This window comes from Corapipo altera, unplaced genomic scaffold (genome assembly GCF_003945725.1).
Source record: "Corapipo altera isolate COAL_440 unplaced genomic scaffold, ASM394572v1 64, whole genome shotgun sequence".
NCBI classification, from domain to species: Eukaryota; Metazoa; Chordata; class Aves; order Passeriformes; family Pipridae; genus Corapipo; species Corapipo altera.
This window is the reverse complement of record NW_020884893.1, coordinates 10,850,861-10,875,251: the sequence shown is the minus strand read 5'-3', so window position 1 is coordinate 10,875,251 and position 24,391 is coordinate 10,850,861. Positions and strand designations below refer to the sequence as shown.

General features: G+C 43.4%; 1 protein-coding gene across 2 annotated transcripts in view; it reads left to right on the top strand.

The window, feature by feature from the left end:
- Positions 1-2,647: 2,647 nt before the first annotated feature.
- EYA2 (EYA transcriptional coactivator and phosphatase 2) overlaps positions 2,648-24,391 on the top strand; it is an 82,302-nt gene continuing 60,558 nt past the window's right edge. Inside the window, exon 1 of one of the 2 annotated variants that reach the window (XM_027646420.1) lies at positions 2,648-2,676. The gene's annotated coding sequence lies outside the window, so the exon portion shown is untranslated. Of the gene's footprint in view, positions 2,677-3,581; positions 3,648-24,391 lie in introns of those variants that run through there. The other variant, XM_027646421.1, reaches the window with a different exon arrangement.

The window sequence follows — 24,391 nt, the reverse complement described above, 5'->3', positions numbered from 1 at the left end:
AAGAGAAACCCGTTGTTTGTACTGATGCAGCTCTGTTCATTTTGATGATGAGGTCAACAGCAGAATATTGGTAATACTTCCTCAAGAGAAATACACTTTCCACAGTAACTAAAATTTGGGGTTTAGTTTCTCACCTCCTCCTCAGAGAGGCTGTGTGGCTGTAGGCTCTCCCACACTATGGGATAAGCTCTCTGGATCCCATGCTCTGGCAGAAGGTTGTTCCCCATGTGCCCCAAGGAAAAGGTGTGGGCTGGCTGCTCAGGACCCCAGGGCTTCCCAAGAGGACCATCAGCTCCCAAATCTGCCCAGGGCACTGTCACCCAGCCCTGTGATTTGGAGCACTTCCATTTGGTGAACATGTGGAGCTTTCTGCACCATTCCCATTTATTCTTTCAGTACGGGAATAAGCACAGAGGAACAAGTCAAGCAAACCCCCTTCTAAACCTGCCTTGGTTTTGGACCAAAAAAATTCCACTGCTCTGAGAAATCCCTGGCATTATATGCTTGCTGGTGCCCCAGCTTGATGAAATAGAGACTTTTATTAAGCCAACTACTAGGACTTGCTTTTTCTCTCTCATCTTGCAGCCTGTACCCTGTGCACCCCAACACATAATCTCACCAACGAGGCAGAAACCATTTTCTTACCTCACCTTTCTAGATGGCTTTTAAGATCTATAGGTATTTTGCTGGATACTAACAATGACAAAAATGCTTAAAATTCCTAATTGAATACATATCCTTTACCTTCCTCTTTGCACCCTTTCCCCACTATGCCCTTATCTGCTTTTCTAAATGTTGCATACAATGTTTTCAGTAAATAAAAAGGATATTAGCGTAGACAAATAATGTTTACTTACCAGCTCAAGAAAGGTGTTTCTGGCACCAATTCACAGCTTACTCACAACTTACAAAAATTACTTATACTGAAAGGGACAAGGAGTGTCTTTTTGTGTGCAGGGTGCTGTACAAACAATGGGGTCCTGGTCCCTGCCTGGCTTGCTGTGGCATTACCACAAACAATACTAATTCTTAAATACCTGCCTGACTTTAAGCACTTAAGTAAATAATTGTATTGATTGTTGTAGGACTATTCACATGCATAAAACTAAGCATATATTCAAATATGTTGTGAAATAAGGGTCGGGTGAATTTTGCAAGGAAGGCATTTTTAGATGATTAGTATATATGAACTTACTTGTTAAGACCAGCTTCAAAAGGAGCTAATGTGGCAATCAGGCTTTTGGGCAGGGCAGCTGGGGGGAAAGGAAAAGATTTATTTTCAAGATGGGTCTAAGGACTTTCTTGTGCTTCTGAGACTCCTCACCAGAACCACAATTACAGGTGAGAAAGGCAGCAAGGAAGTCCCCCCCAACCACTGATTGCTCAGAGTTTAATGTGAGAGCAGTGTAAACTCAGAACTGCAGATAATCCGTGGGGAAATCAGGGGGTTAGTGCCGAGAACTGATGGGGAATAACAACTGAAAGAGCTTTGGTTTTTCTAGGCTGGCGGGAGGTAGCTCATGCTAGGAAGCCTGCCAGCTCCAAACTGATGCTGGGAGCTTTGTCTCCTTTGGATTGTAGGAACACACTTTGCAGTCAAACTGATCTGAGAGATTTTGATAGTAAAAACAGCTGTCTCGTTGCAATGATGTTTTTGTTCCATTGTCAAAATTTTGAGTTAAATCCATGAGTGGGCTGCAGCTTGTTCAAACCCTGAACTCAACACCCTTTGTGCTCCTTTGGCTTTTCCACTGCGGTTCATGGGATATCTCCTTCCTGAGGAAAGGGCTAGGTGTAATAAAAGGCGTTGGGGCGAGGACTTGCAGGTCTCCTCTGATGCTTCCCCAGTGCTGGAGAGACAGAACTGGAGAGCTGAGCTCTGCCCCAGGCTGGTGAGAAGGGGGGAATAAGGAGGAAGAGCAGTGTGTGGAAATGAAACACTCCAATGCTGCTGTGGCCAGGCTGCATCCCCAGCGAGCAGGTATGCCAGGGGGAGTGGGCAGCTGTGTGGTGCCTGAGTGGGGCTGAGGCTGGTAGGGGCAGGGTGAAGCTGTGTGTGTGCTGCACAGCACAACAGGATGCCTGGAGGGTGCACGTGATGGGAGGCCCCAGCCCCATCTCCCCAGCATGAGCCATCTGTTGCCCGTCTCTTGGATGTGTGGACAGGCAGATGACACACCTGAAAAAGGCACCCAGCAGAAGCAGAAGTTCCCCTCAAGGTTCATAAACCAGAGACTGCCTCTGGTTTTGTGCTGACATGGGAGATGGGGCAGCACCTCTTTATGGCCACAAATCCATTCTGGCTCCCTGGAAGAGATCAGAGTTACAGGCAGGATCACACGGGGGGCTTTCACCCTCCGGGGAGCTGGGAGCTGTGTGATGCTTTGAGTTTGTGAGTGCAAAGGGGTGGCTTGTGTGAGTGAAACTGCTCCTGCAGCTCTGCAGAACCTCTGGCTCTGTGGCACCGCGTAAGAAAAGCAGACGTCAACAAGAGCCCTTCTTTTAAAACTGATACTTAAAAATTGTCACTAGAGATCCGTAACACGACGACCGCAGCGAGAGCGCCTGTTTTCACGGAAGCAGAGCCTAGAGACGAGCTGGTGTTCGCATGGCATGCACGGGTCCAACTTTTACACCGCGAATCTCTTTTAAGGACTCGCAGCTCGACGTGCGCCGGTAGCACCGACACACACACACACACACACACACACACACACACACACACACACACATCACCAGACCCGCAGCCCCGGCGAGCGCGCCCAGCGCGTACCTGCCGCCGGTGCGAACGCTGCCCCCCCGGCCACCGCCCGCCCGCGGCGGCTCCGCTCTGCCCCCGGCCCGGGGGGCGCGGGGCGGCTCCGCCACAACCCCGGGGGGCTGCCGGGCTGCCCGGGGAGCCGCGGGAGGCTCCTCCTCCGCGCCGGCCCCGCGCAGCGCTGCGGGGCGCCGGGAGCGTGCGGTAGGTGCGGGGCCGGGCCGGTCCCCCCGACGGCGGCAGCGCCGAGGGGGGGACGGGAGAGCGGGTGTGAGAGCGGGTGTGAGAGCGGGTGTGAGAGCGGGTGTGAGAGTGGGTGTGAGAGCGGGTGTGAGAGCGGGTGTTCGGGGCAATCAACAGGTCGGGTGAGCCGCGTAAGAACCGCGTGTGCCGCCGGCCCGGCCGCGGCTGCGCTGCCCGCGGGAGGCGCGGCGGGCACCGGTGGTGCGGGTGTGGGTGTGGGTGGGGTGGGGTGGGGTGGGGTGGGCGCAGCGCGGGCGCGGAGCCGCCGCCCCGCTCCGCTCCCCTCCGCGGGCACGCGCGCTCGCCTCGCACATGCTCACTGCGCCCGCGGCGGGAGCGCGCACTCCGCGGCGGGAGCGCGCCCCGGGCAGCGCCGCGGCTCCGCCGGTGAGTGCGGGGGCCGGGGGTGTCACCGCGCCCGCGGCGGGACCGGCGGATGCGCTGCCGCTGCTCCGCGGCCGCTGCTCCGGAGGTGTGAAAACGCCTCCTCCGCGGGTCGCGGGGGGTGCGCGGAGCGGGGCGTTCGCCCCCGGAGCCCGTCGGGGGTCGGCGGAGGCTCCGGCGCTCCGCGGGCGCGGAGCGGCTCTGGCGGAGCGCGGCGCCGGGGGTGTCCTGCGTGCGGAGCCGCGACCGGGAACTAGCAGAGGTAGTTAATTGCTGCGCCGCGTGCCGTTTGGTTTTTACCTTAAACCCAGCCGCGCTTATTAATTGCTTTAAAAGCCGAAGCGTGCGTTTAAGTAGAATGAGTTACTGCGCTTCCCGCGGCCGCTTCTGCGAGGAAAAACTTGTGTGTGATTTATGCAGTTTAAGTAAACTTTTTTGAGTGTTAAATTGTGCTTGAGCCCAGTGAATGGCCTCTGAAGGAAATTATTCATGATATACAGCTACTGTTGCGCAGACATTTCAAATAATGAGATATTCTGTTGTGTGAGGCTGTGATTGCTAAAATACATATGGTGAACCAATAAACAGTTTATTGGTCTATATCAGATATTAACAGAAATTTTGTGCAGCGCAGTATCAAATTCACATGTCCCTGAGTGCTGTTAAAGGCAGTGGCAGGAATGGTTTATTGTTTAGTCTCTCTTGTGGACTTCATTAATTTACTGAAATTTCTTATCTCTGCAATGCCATCCATAGAAGGGTTACACCTCCCCCCCTCCAGTTTATTGAGAAAGCATGTCTAAATTTCTTTCTGCCTGTCCCCATCTGTGTGTATTAGGGCAATCTGGTCCACAAAAGATGATATATATTTAAACTAGTAGTTCTGTGTCTAAACTAATGCTCCTTAGATACTTTCACACATTTGGTGTTGCATTGTTTTGCTATTTGTTGCTACATTCAGGATAAACACTTTATCCTCACTCTTTTTTACATGAGTGAACTGTTTCTATTCCTAAACAAAGCTGTATTTTTATTTCTACTTTGAAATTCAAGGCATTGTGTGGCCTCAAATGCAACACATGCAAGTAGGAAAGACTTGCAGTACAAACACCTTGGAAATAATCAGTGCTCGTAGCTTTGGAGACATTCCAGAAACTTTTTAAGCATGTTTTGAAAATTCACTTGAAGTGGCACAGCACCTAATAAGTTGATTTAATTATTCTAACTTAAAATTCTTAATTAAAAAAAAATAATCCAAATGCATGGTGTAAAATTGAATTGTGAAGTTGAGTCAAATTGTCCCGCGTAATTCTCGTGCCTCTTCTGCTCACCCACCAACAGGTCAAAACATTTGGCTAAATAACAAGCAGTGTATGCTTTTGGTTTTAGGCTCATCGATTTGCTTTGCTTTGTTTAGCCCACTCCCCTCAGCTCATTTTCTTTTAGAATACTCCATAAAGGCATGGATTCCCACGACTCGCTAATCTCATCACCATTATTTGGCTGAAATGTTTGAAACGGGGCTCCTGTTTCAAATATCTCCCAACCTCGGCAGTCTTGGATTTCATTAGAAAAGCTTCATTAGGGAGAAATAAAAATGTTGTTGATAATTCCCCCTCCAACAATAAGCCCCATTTTGGGCTCCACGGTGTGCGCGGGCACGCCTTGAATTACGAGAAGGAATTAAACCCAGGTATTCCCACAAAGAACTTGATCTCAGTATCACTTAAAGAGCCTCCTGTGTCTCTGTGTTGTTGTGTTGTAGCTGGTTGATGTGCTCTTTTTTCCCCCCCCCCCCCGAAAACGTAATAATTTAAGTATTAATCCTGCAAAGATTAGTTGCATGTTTAACTTGAAGCCTGCGAGGCATCGCGGTGGCTGTATTTGTGTGTCAGTGTGTGTATGTACACACTGCTGACAAAGAAAACAATTAAAGACGTTGGTAATTTTCTGCTGTCTTCCCAACTGTTATTTATGATGTGCAGTAGTGAAACAGCTATTCTGAAATCAGCTATAATTCTCTTCAGTAAGATTTGTTTCTTCTGTGCCAAATTTTGCAGTAACCAGATGGTCTTAAGGTGTCTTCAGCCGGAGAACAAGCATGAACAGTGCTGAAGACTAATTATTCCTTGCAGTAAATTCCTTCTGCAATAAATTCACAGGTTGTTAGACCTAATCTGTGGAAATGATTGTTAAGATTACTTAGGCAGTGAAAAATGCTTTTATAAATTCGTGAAAACTAGCAGAAGTTCTTAGGATGCTAAGAAAATATTTTTGAGTTAATTATGCCTTGCCGGGGTAACTTTTATTCGGGACAAACTGTTAAATGAGGTTGCAAATTCAGATCCTTTTTATAAGCCATGGAACACTGCAGTTTTAATATGAATATTTTAAATATATCACGTAAGTGGAGGGCTCATTTGGTAGATCAAGTGGGGAAATCTCATTCTCTGTTTCCAGTGTGTAGTTAGTTACCCTATACATGTGTATTTTTCACAACAATAGAAATATAAACTTAATTAGTGCATGGTGGAGTCCCCTGGACTAACAATCAAGTTCTTTTCATTAAATTTCACACTGTACTGCAAGGACAGAAAAATAGTTATACTAGGAAGGAACAGAAAATATATTAAGAGTTATAAACAATGGCATATACAAGAGTAAAGCCATTCAGGCTTTAAATACATTTTACTTTTCAGTGGCTTAATTTAGTGAAAAGTACAAGTTTGGTTTTTTTTAATATATGTCTACTTGAAAAAAAGATATAAGTATTCAAACCTCTTGGCATTATATTTACTTTGATAGGAAGAGGGAGAACTTGTCAAATCTCTTTCCTTCCTTTTTTAAGGCCAGAAGGACCATCCTTGTTGGGACTGTTCATTAAGAGATCTCATCACAAAAGAATTGTTCATGGCAGTCAAATTCTTAAAACAATACTCCATCTTTATTTGCAGATCTTAACTCGAGTAATGATGTTTAACAAACACCTTGTTTTAATCAGGTGAGGATAAGCCCCTCAATTAGGATGCAAATAATTGCTCAAGTAGATTGGGTCATTTGGGGCCTGGAGGTGCTGCCATTTCCAGATAGTTTTGGTGTTGCCAGAGGTTTGAAGCAGGAGAGGAGAAAGTGGGAATGAGGATTTGGGACTCTGCAGTCGTTGTGCAGAATATTTTTTTTATCATGGCATTCAAAACCTGATCCAGTTCCCTTCTTCATCAAGCTGTTCAGTTGTTCTTGATTTACTGCTGCAAGAGGTGTGAGAGGAAAATTGGATCCAAAATAGTGTTCACTGCAGAGCTGGTTCCAGCGAGCGTGTCACAGAGTGAATATTTAATTAAAAATAGCCAAACCTCTTTTCACTCAGTCTTTCTACTTGGGCTTTAATTGTGTATTTGAATTATTTCAAAGGTGTGTAAAATGAGATGAGAAAGATTACATGGGCATAATCCTTCCCATTTAAAATTATTTGTCTGCAGCTGCCTAAGTCCTGGCATTAGGGAGTCACATAATAAACATGTTTATTTAACATCAGCGTTATCTGTTAGATTGTACATGGTTCATTAACATGGAGAGAATACTTTTTGTTTAATAGTGTGTGGGAGCTGCCAGAGGTCAGAAGAGGTTGTTTGCCTGAAGTCGAGATGGCATCTTGGCTTTGCTCTCATTCTGTTTGTCACCTCTGCTGTGTGCGGGAAACGCTTCATTAGTGCCGGGCTGAGGGATTTTTCCCTCGTGTTTGTGTAGAGGGGGCTCTGTGGAAAGCCAGAAGTCTGCTGCAGGGCTGTGGTAAGGTTTACGGGGAGTTTTTAAGGAAGGTTTGTTGTAACTTGCAGAGGGTTGTTTTAGTTGGGGTTCGATCAGAAAAGGCGGCTTGGAAAGGATGGAGCGGGAGGGGAGCGCGGGACACCACGGGGTGCCCGCAAAGAGTGGAGGTGTCGTGGAGAACTGGGGCATGGGAGGGTCTGAGGGCTTGGGAAATGGAGAGCAGTTTGTGTGCCAGTGAAATAACATTTTGTTGGTGTGGCTGGGTCAGAGTTGGCCTCAGAACAGCTGGACCTGGTGGTGATGCTGGGCTGAGATGGGAGAGGTGGCACCTCGTCTGCAGGATCGGGCCCTTCTTCCTCCATGAGGCTTGTGGGGTGTTCTCGTCCTCCTGTTGATTAGAAATGTGCTTGGATATATGAAACTGGATATAAGGGAAACTGGAAATGTAGAAGTAACCATAGTCTCGAGTTTGAAAAGGTTACTTGAAATGTTTTAATATGATTTGTGTATAGGAGCTAATAGCCACGCACTGCACGCGCTGTTGGGAGAGATGTACACACATTTCTGTACACAATTTTAATTTTTGTTTCAGCTTTCTGAATGTTTCTGACAAGTCAGTGAATTTCTCCAGCCTGATTTGGATGGTGGGGGCTCTTTGGTCTTCTTGTGCCTTTGAGTGAGAAGATAATTTGAATTTCTATTAGAAAAAAAAATTAGAAAATTAACTTCTGTGATTTTTATCTAGTAAGGACCTCAGGCAGATAATAACCAAAAGGTGTTGAATAAAATGAGCATTACTGTAGAGTTCAAAGTGCTGTGGCAGATACAATGTGAGTGAAATGTACCACAAATGTGCAGTTTTTTAAAAGCACGACAGTAAAAATAGAAAGGCTTAAAAAAAATAAACTGAACTTCTGTGTTGATTATAAGTTGTAGCTGAAGCAATCTGAAGGCCTGGATATTATTTTTAAAAAGCCAGCAAAACAGCTATTTCTAAAAAAATAGTAGGCTCCCTCAGAAGGGGAGAAAGAGAACAAAAAGAAGTGTTATCTTGGAGGAGGGAATGTCTGGTGTGGGGTTTTTTCCTTTGAATTATTTTCAACAAGTACTTACTCTGTTCTGTATTTTTAAGAAATTATGTGGACAGCAATTTTGTTTCTTTACCAAGGCAGTGAAAACACCAAGAATCCTTTTTATAATTTGGAAAGAATGTCAAAAGAATGAAGTAGTTAAACCTAAGTGTATTAGATCATACGCCTTAAATGCATAAATAAGCATAGCTGCAATCACAGAAACCAATGTTAAAACCACCAGGAAAACTCACCCACAAACCGTAATGACTTAAAGGGAATGACCTCAGCCATTGTGAAATTTGTGCCTATTTGTTGACTGACATTTATTTGGTAGAGGCAGGGTGCGTGTTTGGTTGGGGTGTGGGATTTTGTTGTTTGTAAGACTGCCGGAGTTTTTTTTATGTTGTTGCTGCCAGGTTCGAATACAAAGACCGAAAATAGGATTGAGACCGGGAGAGCCTGGATATGATTTGGGCGATTGGAAAAGCAGGTGAAGGGTTTGCTGTTGATGCACAGAGACTGGTGGAAACGTACTGAAGTTTGTTGTTCAGATGTTAGAAACTTCCCCGATGATAGCCCACTTCTAACCTATTCCCAGCCGGTTTCCTCTTAAGGAAATGAAGGTTTAAAGTATTTGGTTACAAACCTGAGATTTCTTCACGTCCGTGTCTTTGCGTGAGTGCTGCATGAAATGCTGGTGTCATTCATCTCCCCTCTGCTTTTTGGAGAGGAAATTGATGCTCGGTAGAACCTCGACTTGCCTTTGCTGCAGCACCACTTAATAACTCAGGGAAATGGAAGTCTTGAATTATTTCAACAATAATAAGACTTCTTCGGGAATGTTTTTACGTAAACCAGCGCTACAAACTGCAAGCTTGGCCAGAGCCACGTCTCTCTGCAAACAGGTTTTCTCTCTGCTGCCTGCTCCTGGCTGTGGGCTCCTGCTTTTTTGGGTTGCAAAATTAAAGAAGTTTCAGATTCAATTGCCCTTTCTTAGATGTGCAGAAAGGTTTAAGAAAATGGGTAAGTTCGTGCTGTTTGGTTGAACGCCTGACTCGAGGTGCTCGGTCTTGTCCTGCAGAAATTCTCACTTGCCATCCCTGCTTTTGAGAAGGAAAGCAGCCCAGCTAAATAAATATATAAATAATCCTAAATAAAAAGCGTTATTTAATACTAGTCATCCCAGGTAGTAACTGGTTAAACCACAGAGAGTTGATGCCTCTCTCTGTGCTGGGAAGGGCAGACTTCAAGGAGAAACTCAACCAGAGCAGGAAGGTTTGGTACTTCCAAACAAAGACCAGGGGACGTGGGGCGAATTTCTTAAACTCAGCAAATGCCTTAAAAACTAGAAATGCCTCTAGGATTACTCAGGCACCCACAAGAAACAGTGAGGGGAAAGTGGGGCAGGCATCTGAAATGTTTTTGTTTTTTAAATAGGTTGGGTAAGCAAAGCAGTCTGGGGGCCCCAGTTATTTACAGCTCTGTCTGTGCACCACGCAGAGAGGCTCATCAGCTGTGTCTGAAAGACAAGTTTGGCATCTATTGCAAATCGTGGCTTTTGATGGCACATTTCATTTGTCTGTTTGCCCTGTGATTGTCCTGCAGCTACTTGGAAATAACTTTGATCAGTTTTGAATATAGATCTCTATCTGTTTTGATTCCCCCTGGTACTGCTCTTCTGTGCTCAGTTACCATCCTTAGAGTTTATTTGTAAATATCTGACAATTCTTTGATTCTAAGTCAAGTCAAAATGTATTTACAAAATACTTTCGGTAAATGTTGACAATGTGTACTTCAGTTTTGTAAATGATGTAAATTTATTATTTTTCTCCATTACTGTGGCTGAAACAACACAAAATCTTGTCTGGAATTGAGCAATACTTTTTATTTGAAAAAGATTGTTTTTTCCACCCTTTAACAAACTAAAAAGCACCATATTTTTTCTGAAACATGACACATTTTTAAGTAAAACATGTGAATGTTCTATTCACTGTATCCAAATTTTCCTTTTTTTTTTTTTTGTAGGCTGACTTTGTTTTTTTGGGGTATATAAAGCCATGGTTTTTGCTAGCTTACATTTGTAAGTGCTATGCTAGTACTACTCCTCTCCACTGAGATAGTTAGGAGTAAGTCAGCCTTTATGCTCTTCCACTTCCTTGTGTTTAACTATGAGTTCCAGATAATTTCACTCAAATAAGGGTTGGACCCTTATTGAGTGGGAGCAGTTTTAAATCTTCTGTGCTTGTTGCACAAGTGCATTTTTAGTTTTATTGGTTTTTTGGTTTTTTTTTTTAAATCACAGCGTGGTTATGTGCTGCCAGTGCCAGTCCAACTGATTTCTTCAGTGCCTGAGCCTTGCAAAATGGGAGTGGGAGTCAACATCTTTCTGTGCTATCCACACTCAAAGGCCTGTTTGCAACTCGGGCAAAGGTTTTCAGCAGCAGTTAAAAAAGCTGAGAAATCCCAGGTGTGTGGGAAGGTCCCTGAGAGGGAGGTGCTGCAGCCCCTGCAGTGCCAGGGGATGTAAGTCCTGCACTGAAACCCCTTTGCAGTGGTGTGACTTAGTCCTTGCTCTCACATCTCCTCTGACCTCGTACTCCTGGGTGTGTTGGTGGAGTTCCGTGTGCAGCAGGAAAACAAGGCAGGCACCAATTTTCTTTTTATTTATTGAGATAAAATTAGGAGATCATCACTCTCTTTAGCATTAATAGCCGGTTGTGTAAATATCTACTTTATGGGGGTCTTGGTTTTAATGAAATTCATTTATCTCTGAATAAGAGGCAAACTTAGGTCTCTGACCTAAAATACATAATCATTCAGCAATGCTGTAACCACGTGTAACCCTGGCAGTGTAAGATTATCTTCTGTGTGACCACTTGGACAGACCTTTGCTGTCTCTCCTCAAAATGGCTTTGTCCTCTTCAATGTCTCTTCACCTGAAAACTCCTGAGTTGTGGTTTGCAGGAAGGCGTATTCAGCCTGCTATGTGTGATTTCATTTTGTTTGTTTGGCAACCATCCTTCCCGTTCCCTGCAGCAGATGAATATAATTTGGGGAAGAGAAATGGATGGGGAGGGGGACTAAGGAAGCCAGCTGAGTCTTCTGAAAAATATTTGAGATGCAGCAAAACTTCTGGGCTTATATTAGTTTTGAAACACCACTTATGCACACCTCTGCAAATTAGGGGTGGGGTGTGGAGACAAATATTTGACTTCTAATTGAAAGTAGTAAAGGATGCTGCTGCTAAAAGTCAGATGCACTGATGCTGAAGCCTGATACTCTCCTTTTTAAAGCCCTGTGCTTCTCCTTCCCCCAGTCCCCCCTGCCACAGATCAGGATTATTCAATCACAACAGCGGTTTAACCATCTCTGTGGTGGAGCAGGATGGTTGCTTAACGATGCACAGAAACATCGTGCCCTGGTTTAGGACAGGAAGTGGAAAATGAATATTGTTTTGAACTTGAACTTTGTAAGCAGACAGAAAGTAATTATCGGGGCCAGAACTCCCCTGGGAGAGGCGGGGGAGTGATGCTCTGGGCTTGTCAGAAACACTGTGGGATCTTAAACATCTAGTAGTGTTTAACGTTCTGGTTTTACATTTCTGCTTTTTAATTGATCTTCTGCTCCTCTCTTTCCTTGGCAAACAGAAGAGGAACCAACTGGATGTAGACTTCATGTGCTGTATTTATTGATAGACAACCTCCCGCCCTCCCTTTGCTGGTGGGGCAGGACTCTTAAATTTCTGTCTTGATCCTGGTGTTACTTTCAGTTGTAAAATGAACCTTTTTGCTGCTGGGTTACTTAATGGACCTATTATAATATGGAAAATTAACTTAATTGATGACTAAGAGCACATAATGGTATGTGAAGCCAATTAATCAGAAGCTGCAAGCCACTTGTGTAGTATTTAGCTTTAAACTATGGAAGTTTATCTGTCTTATAAAGTAGAAAGCCCCATTGAAATGACACAAAATCTGCATAGATGTGAAGTTAATATTTGGAGTATCAACTTTTTAATCATATATTGCTATTAAAATATTATCACTTTGTAGAAAAAAAAAAAAAAGAAAAAGGTAAATCTCTGCCTCCACTGAATGTTTTGCTGTATTTGAGTGGCCTGTGACTTCAGTGAGCTCATTAAGTGGTTTTTTGGTGTTTTTTTTTTTTCTCTATTTTGGCTACTACTTTACAAGTTCTTCAAAGAAGAATAGTCAGGGCAAGATTTGACCTTTTCTTACAGACTATCTGTGGTATCTTCTCTACATTTTTTAAATCCTGTTCCCTATTAAGATAATTAAACAAAGTAGGGAAAAGATTTTTTTGCTAACTTCTACCTATGGTAGGTACATGGGTTTTGTTCTCAGAAAGGAATAATTCCATATTTTAGAAATACCATTTAAAGTGTGAAAGTAAAACTACATTAATTCTCAAAGTAAAATTAAATATGTGCTATTTATGACAAAATGACCCTGACTATGTTCACGAGACTACTTTAATCTTACATTAGTATGGTTGTGGGATACCTTATTTGTGATGAAGTTTTAAAGGTAGTAAAATTAAGTCACTTTAAAAGAAAATTATGTGATGATTTATTGTAGCAGAGTAGGTGAAATTCCTCTAGAGATTTTAATATCTTCCACCTGGTATAGAAATGAAAAGAAAATATTCTTTAGCTGGTGACTAATTTGTCACTAATACCCAGGGGTTCCTTCATTACAATGCAAAGATGTCAGTTTTAAGAGAAACGTACAGTGAAAAAACCAAGTGCAACTTCCTGTTGGAGACAGTTACAAAAAAGGGGGAAAATAAAGGGCTGGAAAGCAGCCGGAGCGGTGAGAAGGAAAGCTCTAAAGCTATCAATCAGGGCAAAGTGCTTGGGGAAGGATTTTACCTGCAGGCTTCAGTGGAATTCATTAGGACAGGCTGGAGGAGGAAAGTCACTCGATAGGACTCCAGAGGAGGAGCTCTGACACGCAGCAGTGCCCAGGCTGGCGCTCGGTTCTCCTCCGATCTGCACGTACTGCATCCCGCTGATTGCTGGAGGAGGAACTGTGTTTTTTTTTTAAAAAAAAAAGTCACACTCTGCTCACTGATGGCTTTTATACTTGATCACAATGTTAAATGAATTGAATCCGAGGCTCACAGTTCAGATGAAGAAGCTTCCAGAGCTTCTTTGCGGCTGCCGGCAGCTCCAACCTGCCAGCAGAGATCACGGTGTCTCTGCCACATCAGGGGCTTGACGAGTCCTTTTTCCCAACAGAGAACTGTTCCAGTGTCCAGTTGCTTGTGTGGTGTCATCACTTTGCCTTTTGCTGCAGTAACACAGGTTTGACTCTGCCCCTGTCCTTCCAGTACTGCTGTTCCCAACAGCTCGGTGTAAGGAGGGGGAGCAGGAGCCCTCACAGTGCCAGAGCTGAGAATTTCTGCCTCCCTTAAGAAACAAGTTGCGGACCCTGCAGCAGCAGAGGTCTTGCTTCTTGAGGGCTTTCTGCTTTACTCTTCCCCTAAGTTTATAACAACCCCAAAAGCCGCTCAGGAAGCGTGTTCTCTGGGGCAGTGGAGATGATTCCGTGTTAGGAGCGCAGTGATGGTGGAGATTTGGGAGGGAGAAGTCAGTACTGCACCAAACAACGTACATGTTGGGAACAACACGCACAACAGCTTTGTGGTGAAGGGGGTTATGTCACAGGGGAAGCCCTGGTGTGCCCTGCAGACTCCAGGCTGTGCTAACACAGCTCTGGTTCTTGCTGCCGAGTAAGATTTGATCTCAGCTGTTCTGTGGTTAATTGGAGAAAAGGAAGATTTTTATGTTCTGTCAAGAGCAAATTATTGGAAAGGAAGTTCATGGGGTTTGCTACATTTCTTTCAGCTACAGGGTGTTCTTCAGTCAGAGCTCTGAGGTGAAAAGAAACACTTTTGCAGGTGCGGTGGGTTGACCTTGACTGGATGGAAACAGCCAGGGCAGCAACCTGGAGTGATTGCACATCCCATCCAGCAGGAACTGCTGCCAGTTTTAGAACCTTGTATGACAGAAAAGGATAGGGAAGGGTGACACAGAAGGTCAGTCAGCCTGCCTTGCTTGTCCTGCCTCCCACCTGAGGCAAGAGACCTGAGAGCTAAAATTAGATCCACTTCTTCAGAAGTCTCTGAGTTGATGGAAAAGGGCTTTTTGGGCATCTTGTGGGCACAAGCGATCCTGGATGAAAAAGTGAACTTGTACTTTACTGATGTTTGAAGGCTTGCTTTTGGTGGAAAATAATCTAATTGCAACATGTGGCTACATGTGTTGTCTTTTAAGTGAAAGCCTGAACTGGGGACACATTTTTTGCACGTTCAGGATCTTACATTTCCTAGGTCTGTTTTGTTAAGGGTGGTTTTTTGATTTTAAGCTGCCTGTAAATTTGTAACTGCTCTGAAGATGGGAAGGGCTGCTGTAGGGCACCTGTCCTCCTCCCTGTCTCTCCAGAGGCCAAATCTCTTATAAGTTTGGGGGTTTTTTGCCTGTATTCTATTAATATTCATATATAAAGTGTAGAAACGGGTGAGATGGTCTTGCCATCAAATGCTGATGAACAGCAGTCAGCTCAGGACAGAGCTCTATGTGAGCATTTTTATGCTTAACCTGACAAGGCAAAGTCTCGCCCCAAAATATTGTCTGCTGCTCTGCAAAGAAACTGTCAGTCTTTCATTAATCATTCAGGGGTCTTTTAATTACACAGTAAACAAAACCAACCGAGGCTGCTTGCAGGCAATTCTCTTTTGCTCAACACCTCATGGAGAACTTGGTTTGAAACCCAATCTAGCGAGGTGCTGCCTCCCCCAGCAGACTCCTGTTAATGGCCCAGCTGTCCCTTTAATGAAAGGGTTTTGTTGTGCCAACAAGATGCTCTCTGTCTTTCCTCAAGTGGATGCTCTTTGTGTTGATGCAAACACCATAACCAGAAGAAGTAGCATGGAACCTGCAATCCTGTGGTCTCTGGAACTCAAAATTCTGTGATCATTCTTGGCGTTTACCCTTAAAGGTTCGTGGGTACTGGGGTTTTTTTCAGCGTCACTGAAAATCAAGCCCCGAGTTGTGTCATGGGGGTTTTTTTTGTAGTGTCTGAAATGGCTGATGCACCTTTGTGACCTTTGGAAGCACAGTTTGGTTTGTGTTCTGCAAATTAAACGTTAGTAAAGGAGAAATAGCTGGGATGTGACTTGCTGAGGTGTTTTTCACATGGTCCCCTGACAGCACTTTGATGTTGGTGTATTAGTTCTGCAAAAGGGAAGCTGGAGTTTAGTTGCCAAAATTTGACTTCCTTCACTTGAGGAGAGCTGACAGAGTATAGGTATGCTTTGCCCTGAAGTCTTACCCTAGAAGTTACACAGCAGTTCCCAACACTGTAAATTTGAAGATTTCCAGGCTCACTTAAGTGCTGTCAACCAAGGCTTGTGTTCAATCTTAAGCGTTTTTCACTTCAGTTACGAGAGCCCAAAATAATCAGCTCTTGGAAAGGAAGCTGTGTTATCCTGACCTGAGTTTAAAAGAAATATTTCTCCCAGATTGCAAATGTCCGAAATACGCCGCTCGAATTTGTTCTGCTGAATGTTAACTCACAGTGGCGAAGGTGACTGCGAAGATAATTTCCGTGGTTAGTTGTGTGCCTGATTCATGTGTGTTTTATTCTCATTTCAGTTTCTTGCCAGCCTTATATTTTTGTATTGCTGTGAATCTGTGAGTGTGTATTTCGAGGCAGCACTTGTGGAGTGATGGCCACCAGCTCTCATCTTTCATGAACATGCTTAAGTGCATTTTTGATCTGAGGATTTTGACTCTCCAGATCCTGGCAGATACAGATTATTTTTTTTTTTTTTTATACAAGAGTGATATCATCCAGTTGTCCAGAAAAACCATTGCATGGAGGAAAGAACCATTTTAGAGCTTTCTCCAGCTCAAAAATGCTTGCAGGTACCCTGTAGCCAACCACTGTGTTCAGTGATCCTAAACATCAGTGAGCAATCTCCTACCAGTTTTTAAATGCTATTTAATTTTCTAGGTGTCTAGTAGAGTTTTTGGGCTGGTTTTAACTGCAGTAGATGACTGCCAAGGTGTAAGCATGACATGAAGTAAACCCCCAAAGTAGTTTGATACCCCTGCCAATAGGAAAGTGTTGTAAATACCTAAAGTAGATATCAAAACTTACAGACTCAAAAGTCTGCACAAGAGTGTAGTTTATGGATTAGGTGGGGTGGGCATAGTCCTCAAAGCCATGTTAAAATAATCTGTTTGCCAGTTAACATTAAAATAGTAAAAATGGTGCCAACTTCAACTGTCTTGGATTATTTAATTGTAATCCTGTGTTTACAGGGAAGTACAGGTAGCTGTCACCTAAGCAGGGGAGTCATTGGGGCAGACTGTCTTCCTTGGCACAGAACTGCAGTCACTTCCCTGTGAGAAGTGGGACCCTCCTTAAGCAATTGTGTTGATAAATTGTAGGTGTGGTTTCCAGACTGGATTAATCTGACTGAGGGCTGTGTCCTCCTCAGCCTGGCTGCCTGTTCCTGTCTCCTCCTCTGTGTTGGTGCCTTTGGACGTGCTGCAAACTGGATCAACTCCCTGATCCAGCTGAGGGGAAAAAAAAAAAGATGTGTTGGTCAGGCTTGGAAGAGATTTGTGTCACTGCAGGAGCTTTGGCTGGGCAGGGGACAGGGCAGGGCTGCATCTTTGCTCAGCAGCAAACTCTCTGCATGTTTACAATCGTTAGAAGCAAACCAAATCCTGAGATAAATGATGATGCACTTCTGCCATTACCCTTGATAAATTCCAGGCAACAGTTTGGGAAAGAAGTCCGTCTACAAGGTGTAGTTGTTGAGGATTGATCAGCTTAATACTTTAGGTGCATTTTTTTCATGTTCCTCTTTTATTTATGCACTTAATTTATAAAACTTCAACCCTCACCTGGCTTGAACTTCTGACAAAATGTGCCAAGTCCTGTCCTGCTCCCTCACCTGGTTCCCAAGGGCACTTTTAGGTAGATATTTTTGAAATGTGCATCTTAAGCACATTCCAGGGAGGGTTCAGAGCAAGATGTGGAGTTCACTGCTGCTTTCTTTTATAACAGAGAAGGTAGAGGAAAGTCGTGGTTATGTATTGAATGATAAGAGTTCTTACCCCAGTTGTAGGAAGGCCAGGATGGATTTCCTCCAGGTGCATATTATGTGTGACATCCTTAGTGTATAATAGTAACACACTGATGCTGATTTAATACCCATTTGGAATCTTGTCAGAAGTGACTTGCCCAAAATCTGAAACCATGTTAGTAGGACAGTGATGAAAACCAGGAATCCTTAATTTCTGGGTTTCTGAATTCATTGGTGCATTACCTACTTAAAGATCTCTCTGAAATGAGCTACACAGTTTTTTATTTGCAATTTGGAAATTGTATTTTAAAATAGCCTTAACTCTTCCTTTAAGTGGGGTTGCTGAGATTGACTGACAAACTATTTTAATTACTGAATGTAGATTACATATATACAAGAAAAACTTCTCTCTGACAAAAGCATATTATATCTTGGCTCTCACTACTAACCAGCTCAACTTAAATTTCACAGCTTGCTGCCAACAGCTGCCTTACAATGACACAGTACTCATAATAAATGAAATTTCATGAAAAAGAAAAATGAAAACTTTGTTCCAGCTGGATTGTAAAGGCAGTTGGAGCATTTCTATCCTGCATGTAAAGCTGCCTTCCACATAAACATTGCAAATTACTTTTTCATTTTTAATAATCAGGATCAGACCTTTTCTTATTATTGAGGCAAACGTGAGATATTAGAACCATACAATTTCATTCGAAGTCCATTAGTTATTGAACCCTGTCCAGGGTAAAGTGTTTGGAGTGTTTTGGGAGAAACTCACCTTCCAGTTTCAGGTTTTCAGGTTTCTGGCAGCCTTGGATGAAGACCCCGAGAGGAGCAGCCCTGCTCTGGCCCTGCCTGGTGGTGCTTGGAGGGGCTTTAGTGACATCCTTGGCTCTTGGAGCTGTTGCTGTGTGCTGTTGAAAGCCCTGCAGCTGGTGAGTGCCTGCCCTGGCTACCAACGGGAATCTCAGTTGAATTATCACACCCCCTCCCTGCACATGGAAGAGATTAATTCTCACAGCCACAAACAGAATGAGCGCTTTGTACTTGGTACCATAATGTAAGTTCATGCTGAAACACGGTGCCAGTAACCAAGTCCTTCACCAATAAATTCACAGTTCTAATAACCATGTGTTTTTACAGCATCCTGATCCCAGAGGATCAAAGAAACATTGATTTATTTAGCTTTGGGTCCCATCCCCTCTTGTTCTCGCTCCTTCCCCTTGCTCCCCATGAGCTCAAAAGAGCCATAGATGAGATGAAACCCAACTGTTGGTGTGCAGTCCACAGCAGGGAGGGACACTTTGCAAAACCACAGAAAAGAACATTTTAGCCAGTAGAAGTGACAGGCACTGTTGAGGGCAGACAGAACAAAACCACCAAAGCCTGCTTTGACCAGGGGTCAACATCAACCTGTCTAAACTTCTTTAGAGTTCTTTGTTGATGATAAATGGATTAAAAGTTTAAAAATTCGATGCTTAAGAAAATTACCCTGCGTACAACTTCGCTGCTGTATAGAAAAGTTTATTAAAGACAGAATGATCTTTCCAAAACCTGGTTGAGGATGCAGCTAGCAGTGTTTGTTCAAGACACTGAAGTTGAGAAGTGTTGGCATGAGTGCCTGATGAAGGAGGTATGTATTGCCAGCAGCAGAGTTTGTGTCCTTTAGTTAGGAAAAGGTGAATAATGCTCTCAAGGAGCATCACTACCCTACACCTGAGCTGTACCTCTGTTGAGGCCCCCTGTCCTGGTGCAAGTGTGTGCTCAGACGTTGTGTAACATCTCTCCCTGGGGACTGTTGGGATTTTTACCTTGAGGGTTTCCAGAGTTGTAGGACTGGTTGATGTTCTTTATCAAAAGGCAAACTTAACACCAGAAGTTTCCCAAAAACTTGACAAAACTCTTCAGCATGCAGTACTGAAATGACTTTGCAAACAGGTGTTTTGTGGTTCAGACAGTATTTGGTGCTTGTTGATTACAGCAGCAGGTAGAGATCCAAAACCAGTGTGAATGCAGATCTCATAAAGTGCTTCTTGCCTCAGAATATTTATTTCTCATGACCAGAGATAAAACAGTGTGGACACAAGATACAAATTGACATGATTATTTTGTTACGAAATAAACCAAATGTTTGGGGTTTGCCTCTGAATTATAAAGCCTTAGGAAAGCTTAATAATTCCTAGTGGCTGAATTCTATTTTGAAGCCTACAAATCCTGCTTCTGACTTTAAAAAAAAAAATGTTTAAAAAAGAACCTGCAGCTGAGTAGCTCCATTTCACTGTTTAAAATGTTTTTCCATCCCGTCTCAGACAACTGCAGTGAAGTAGGTAGTATGCAGGCCTGTGGGTCTGTCAGAACTGACAGTTGTTCAGGGAAAAAGAAATTGATGCACTGAACAAAAACCCTGTCAGCAATTGGAGAAGATCCTATTCTGGCATAATTCTTACTTCCAGATATTTCTCTTGCTGGACAATATCGTCACCTTGAGCTGTGCTTTGTTTGCATGTTTATTGCTGCCTGGGCACTATAAAGTAGATATTGCAGCCAGTACTTGAAGCAGCATAATTTTTTGTTACTAGCAAGAGTCAGAAAGTGTTTTGGGGAGGGATGGAGAGATGCATGTTTTTATGTTCAAGACTGTGTTTCTTAGGTGTGTTTGGAAAGAGAAGGTCCAAAAACATTTGCTGCAAAAACATCTCTACTTTGTGTCTTTGTGGAGGAGAATGGTAGAATTGTGTACATAGGTCTGGTTCTAGAGGGAGAGTAATTGTTGGAAGTATTTAAAAATAGGAATGATTGAATATCTAAAACTGTTCCTGACGTATAGTACAAACCTTTTTTTGACATTTGATCTATACTGTTCACAGATCTTTTATATACACAGAGGGATTTACTGCTTTGTAATCAAGCTGCTGAAGAAAAACGTTGTCCTTTTACTCACTGGGGATGACTGTAACAAATTAAAATGGTTTCCCATTAGCCTCCCCTACTTAGCTGAACCACTTAAAATTACTTTGGACTTTGCCCTTGTCCGACCTCCTCACCTTTGCTCCAACATTTCTGCTTCCAGGAGTGCAGCAGTGTTGGTCCTGGAGCCTTGCTCCTGTGATTGAAGTTCCAGCTCACTCCAGGTTGGAAGCAGAGAACCAAGGCAGAGCCCAGAGTCAAAAGAAATGTTTTAAAAGCCTCGTGCTCAGCAGGTGCTCTCTGCCATCACAGATTGAGGGAGTGCCAGGAGCTAATTGCAGCTTGATTACATGCATATTTTTCAGTAAGACTGTGTGCATGCAGATGAAGGTAGGTTGTTTTAGTTTGGGGTGGGTTTTTTTGGATTATTTTTTATTGCTCCTGTGAGGTTTCTGTGGAAATAATGGCTTTACCAGGTTGTGGACAGAACTGTAGAGTTGAAACAACCAAACTTGAGGCTTGTCTGAGCACAGAAGTACGTTTAAATAAGTATATGTAAAGTTCCCTCTTTCTCCTGTTTATTCAATACAACCAGAGTTACACTGATTTACAAAACAAACTGCAGGCTTGAAACTGCTTTTTTTGGTCATATGTACAAGTGTTGTTTTATGACTGATAGTGCCCTAGTGCTAAATGCACACACATTAATCAGTTATGATAAAGTAAAAAGAAAGCCATGAGAGGTATTAGGTGGCAGATATGCAGTGTCATTCTCAGTTATGATAGGAATGGAAGGGCTGGATTTCTTACCAAGTTCCCAAATCTTGTTTCCTCCTGCCTGTTTTTGTTCAGATTCTAAATTTAGGTGCTATACTTCTTGCTAGCTTGGAATAGTAACTTGGAGGTGATGTGAGATTGTCTTAGTGCAGTGTCATCATCTGGAGAGCTTTAGGGAAGATGCCACACTTGGAACAGGGCAGAGAAATACATGGCATTGCTGATGCAGTTCTTTGAGATATTTCAGTGATGTAAATGTGCTTGAGGAATGAAGGAGGAATAGTGATAGGATTGAGGCTTTTTACCAATATAAAAATCACTTGTTTACATGTAGAAGTCTCACCAGATTGACTTGTTTCTGTGCCAGGAAAGCATTCAGGGCAGGCTCAGAATGACCCCAAGTTTGTGGTGTACAGAGTGGTTGAAACATCTGACTCTGGAGGCGCTGCAAGTGGAAAATCCCTCTGGCTCACGCTGGGCATGCACACCCTGATAGATGACATGCTTATTAATGCTTACAAATCAATGCCTTATTTTATAGACAGTGAAGCTGGATAGAGCTGCAGTTATTTCTCAGCAAAACCCTACTGGAGACAACTAAATGCACTAAGGGAGAGAGTTAACTGCACCCTTTGGGAGCACAGCATCATTGTGGGGAGGTGGCAACAGAAAAAGAAATGCAAATGGCAGTCAGCAAAGGTGTCTTGCAATAGCCTACTTTTATTCAGGAAAAATTCCCAAACTGTCCTATCAATTCCCACGGTTCCAGTTTTGAGGTATTTTTGTTAAGCAAGGGCCAACTTGTCAGAACAACAACGAAAAAACCAAACCCACAAGGGTTCTTGGCTGGTCGTGGTGATGACCTCACATCTGAAATATTTTCAGCTATCTGTGATTATTCCACATAGGTAAAAACAACTGATAGTCCTCATAAACGAGGAGAATAAGCACATGGAAATACAAGCTGACTGCAAATGTTGCTTGAAGAAGAAAACCATATCCTGTATGTCATTGATCAAAGTAATAAAATCATACCTGGGGGCAGTTGGGTGTCACTGGTGTCTTCTAGTCAAGAGGATGCTGGGACTGGGGTTGCTGGGGAGGTTATTGTGACTGTCAGGTGCATTGTACAGCATAGGGAGTGTCTGGCAAAGAAATGAGAAAAACTACTGAAGTTTCTGAGACTATATTTGGAATTCCTACTCATGTATTTTGAGCCATTGGGGTGCCAAGGGCAATATTGTGAGCAGTTGAAAAAAGGAAATATGTTCCCTAGTTTTGCAGTTGCTGGTGTGCACTTGCATCCTGGGAGGAAAGCAGACCAAGCAGAGTGTTTGCCCAGTGAGGCTTGTCTCTGTTCCAAAGCACACTCTGGGCTTTTTGCATATGAAAGTATGCAAGAATTCATAATCTGACTCTGTATTATTTGTGTGTGTACATAACCTGCAGTTCATTCCAGAAATCCATGCTGCAGCTCTGCCTCTGCACTGTCTGGAGTGAGGTGGGGTTGAGAATGGCCTTAGGAATTGCAAGAGGTTTCATACAAAACCACCAGCTTGAAAGAGCTTATCACTGGTGAGAGAAGGATCTCTGGCATTTCATAAATCATCAGCAGAACTAACATGCTGTTTGGAGATTTGTATCATTAGCAAATTAATCATGTTCAGGAACACTCCCGTAGCAATGTTGGATGAGACACTGGCTGTGCAACACCTCCCTGCCAAATAAACTGCAGGGAGAGGAGCCTGGGGATGGAATGGGAGGTGGAGAGGAGAAGCCAGGCTCAGCTTTCACGTTTACCTCAGTGTTGTCCTTCATAGCAGTCTTTAAAAATGCCGGTCTTTAAAAATATTTCAACAAAATGACAGTGAAAAGCATCTTAGCACCTTGCCTTGCTATTGGCAGAATATGAGGATGGAGTGATTTATGGTTCTGATACCTTTAGTTTCTGTCCTCACAAGAAGTACCCACAGAAGTCTTCTTGGCTGCCTCCCAGGTCTGTACCAGCTCTGCTGTCTTCCAGCCCTGGAGTGCACATGGTCATCAGGCTGCTCTAATGCTGGGAAGAGTGGAGATGGTGGGAGGTACCGCAGGAAAACCCCCTTTTGGAATGAAGTTCCCCTGAAGTTCCACCCACCTGAGTGCTCCTGTCAAAAACCATAGAGCTTTTCTTGGCACAGACTCGAAGTTTTGGTGTAACTGAGGGTAATTTTGCCAGCCTTTCCAGAATTTCATTTATATGCTCAGTTATTAATAGATTCATGTGGTATTCACATAACTCTGTTTTTCCCTTGAATTCACTGAACTTGAAATTTGAATTCTAAACCAAATTAGCAGTATTTGCCATGTGCTGCAGTCTCAAGTACATACTTAGAGATAAGTTTCCATACAGCTAATGATGCTGTTTATACTGCTGCTTCTCTGATGTTATCTCCTCTTCCCCTTAAAAAATAAACATATACCAGGAAACAAAAAAGTGTTGGGCTATTAAGTCTTGCCAGTTTTCAGTTGCTGGTTGTTTCCTGTAAATTCAGTTCCATAGCAATGCAAAAGACCAACAGAACCATTGTGTATCTAGATATTTGGTAAACTTACTTGTATAATAGCCTTTATTTGGGTTTTTCCTTTGACTGCTCTTTTTTATTAACCAAACTGGAATGCTTCCTCTAGGAAGCAAGGTGACTAACTGCAGCATCCTGGAGTCAGGAGGGTATTTTGGGTGTTGCCATACATTGCATTTGTCTGGAGACCACCACTGCTCATTCAGTGTTCTGGTATAAGTCAGATAACTGTAGTTATACCCACGGTATAAATCTGCTGTGCTTCCAGACAGCTGCTAGATTAGTTCTCTCAATTCTTCTGCTGTGCCAGTGGAGGCCAGCAAGTTTCAGATTTAAATGCTTTTTAATGCTTTGTACAGCGCTGGACACATTTTATGGAGCTGAGTAGGAGATATGCTATATTGTGCTTAATAAACTACTCTTTAAAATATCCATGATTCAGCTGCTTGCATGGAAAAATGTGTGCTTAGCTCTGAGAAAAATCTTAACTCTTACAGCTCTCGGTGTCAGGCTGGTTTGCTTAAAACCAGGACTTTAGCTTAAGGTGTATGGACGTGCTTTTCAGAGTATTTTTTCCCCACGTATTTACTGGCAAAGTGGTGTGTGACAGGACAAGGAAAAAGTTGCCTTTTTCAATTAGATGTTGTTAACCCTTCCCCAACAGGCCAGCAACTGAAGTTCTTGGGGGCAGTCCACAGGAATTAGAGGGAAATAGGTGGAGTGTAATTCCAGCAGAAACTTCTTTTGTTTGTTTATGAATGGTACTAAACATTTTTGTGGTGTTTGTTTGTTTGTTT